Below are 2,881 nucleotides of genomic sequence, written 5' to 3'. Positions count from 1 at the left end.
ACTGGGAATAAGGGTGCCTTAAATGTTGTGATCCCTGATTGTGAGTGTCATTTTTGGTCAGTCCATTGAGTGTTAGATGGACATGACTGACACATGGCTCTAATTATTAGAATACCTACAGCAAAGGCCTTCAGGGCTTGTAGCATGATTGCTACAACTGCCAGCATTACTAAATGTTCAACCAATGGTGTTTACATGGGGTCAGGTTCAGGCTTATCCAAGGTGAGACGGAGGTCTGTTACAATACCCTAAAGGGAAGCCTGATTTAACATGAATGGACTTGATCAAAGTGCAGTGGAGGAAAAGTGAGGAGAGCCCTGCAAATCTGCAGGTATCCACTTTGTATTGGTGGACCATTTCTGTGGATACCAGCATAGAATACATATTTTGTATCGGTGCAGTGCTCTGACAGTAAGAGCAGGTGGGCAGATGTGAGCTGCCCTGGGTGGAGGGCCTGGGGGACAGGGACAGGGGCCGGGGGCTGCTCGGTAGTGGGTCTGCTGCGGCTCCCCGTGTACAGCCCTGAAAATCCGCAGATATCTGCAGATAATTTCTGCGACTCAGATGCAGATACACATTTGTGTATCCACGCAGGGTTTTACAAGTGAGTAAACTGCTCTTAGCTATAGTACTAGATAGTCACCCATTGGGGCATGTGGATTGCTAATGTTCATCAGGTGGCTTCACAATACAAATAGATAAGACAGAGAATTTAGTGGCAGAATTTCATGAGGCTTTTAAGGAAATGGGATGTTCTCCAGTGACCAAAAATAAATGTAATGGAATGGAATGCACAGGCAGTGGTGCCATGCTGCCAGAAAAGTAACTGGAAATAGACAGGTGAAAACAGAAATGATTCAGAAAATGGAAGAACCTGCCAAAGGAATCTTGTTGCTTATGACTGTAAAGAAAAATAATAATAAAAGAATGGCTGCTTTACCTGTGCATAAGTTCCAAAGAACTGAATGAGCAGATTTGCAAGAAACATTATCATTTACCTACAAGACATGAGAGATGTCAGAGCCATAAAATATTTCAACATATTGGCTGGTTCTGCTGCATTTTGGCAGTGCATGTTTAACATGTTTTTTTGGGAAATGCTGCTTTATACAAGGACTTATAGTATGTGTCAAAATGGGTATATAAGTGGGCATGCCATACCCTCCATTCTCATGGCTGGTGACAGGAAAAGAAGGGGGAAGGGGCGGGGGCAACATGGAGGAAAAGTTGGAGCTTCTAATGAAGAGGGGAGGGGAGTAAATGTCATCACCATGTGGATCAGTTCAAACCACAGTTGCCAATTTTCACGTGATAAATAAGCCCCCTGACACTAAGCCAAAAATCAAGCTAATCCCATTTCAAAACAAGGACAAAACAAGCCACTCCCTAAGAACCCCAACACTCTATGTGACTCGATTCCCCCGGCATGCAGCCTGGGACTGTGGTGGTCCCGCTGTGGACCCCCAACTCGCTTCCCACCTTGCCCCTGCTTGTTGGCAGCTGATTAAAAAAAAGCAGCAGCATGCAACAAGCTACAAGCCAACAAGCAATTCACAAGCCAATTAAACCAAAAACAAGCCCAATTTCTGGTTTTTTTTGTGTATGTCTGGTTGAAACATTGCTTTATACATTCATCTTTTCTGATCAGTTCTGCATGTGAAGGTTTTCATAATACAATACCATAGTTCTTCCAAGAGAAACAGCAGCTGTCCCCCAAGGCAATACAACAGTATTTTCCAGTTTGTACTATATAGACCCAAATTCTGTTTTTACTTACACTGGTGTAAATTTGGATAGAGATCAATGAGTTATTTTGGATTCACTCCTATATAATGGGGAGCAGAATTTGATTTGATGTGTTGCTTTGGGGAATGGCTAAGAGGAAGCATGATTTAGAAGTTTGTGCAAAAGGGCTTCAACTAAACAGAAAGAATGTTTGTTTGAAAAACAGGAGTTGTTATACCTGAGAGAAATGATGACATTCAATGGAATTAAACCAGAGCATGGAAAAAAGCAGCTGTGCTAAAAATATCTAGCACTTCTAGCAAAATGCAATTGCAACATGTTCTTGGAAGCGAACATTATTTGGGTGCATTTATCCATAATCTGTCAGGAGAAAAACAAAACGGACAAAAGTTATTACCTAAAGTGATAGAGTGGCAATGGACAGAGGTACATGAGAAAAAATTTCAAAACCTTAAAGAGATGTTTATCACAGCATCTACTCTTCTATAGTTTCATGTCAGGTTACCAATAAAAATGTCAACAAATGTGTCATAGGTTGACTTAGTAGCTATTTTAATGTAGTTGAAGGGCAAACAGTGGAGATCAATTGTGTTCAAGGCAACACCAGCGTAATCCCAATATACACAAATAAAGAATCCATGTGAATTGCTTGAGGAAATTGAGATTTTATACATGATATTTATGACCTGCTCATTACTGCAGAAACAAAGCACAGGACTCTCTTATTGCCATCTGAAAAAAGGATTTGGGATAGGCGAAACTGAAATGCATATTGTGGTGTTTAGTTACATGAGTCATACAGTATTGGCTTCTGCTCTCTGGTTCATTGATTAATACAATTAATCCACATAAACGGCCCCAGTTTCAAATTCTGGCCCGGTATCTCAGCTGTGGCTGAAGAACAAACATTTGTATCTGTGTGCTCGGCCAGTCCCCTACATGAGTTAGAACAGCCAGGAGGCTGCTTTAAATTGTGCCGGCTACTAATGGCTCCAAGGGTCTTTTACAATAGTTGGAGATTGCCAAAATGCAAGGATGTCCTGTACACTGACCCTTTTTTCCATGCCCCCTATGCTCCTCATGAGTGTATCGGGGGGCCGGAGAGGAAGCAAGTGTGAGACATGGATTAGGGTTG

The sequence above is a fragment of the Gopherus evgoodei genome, chromosome 3 (assembly GCF_007399415.2).
Source record: "Gopherus evgoodei ecotype Sinaloan lineage chromosome 3, rGopEvg1_v1.p, whole genome shotgun sequence".
In the NCBI taxonomy this organism is placed as follows: Eukaryota; Metazoa; Chordata; order Testudines; family Testudinidae; genus Gopherus; species Gopherus evgoodei.
Note: the sequence above shows the minus strand (reverse complement) of the source record.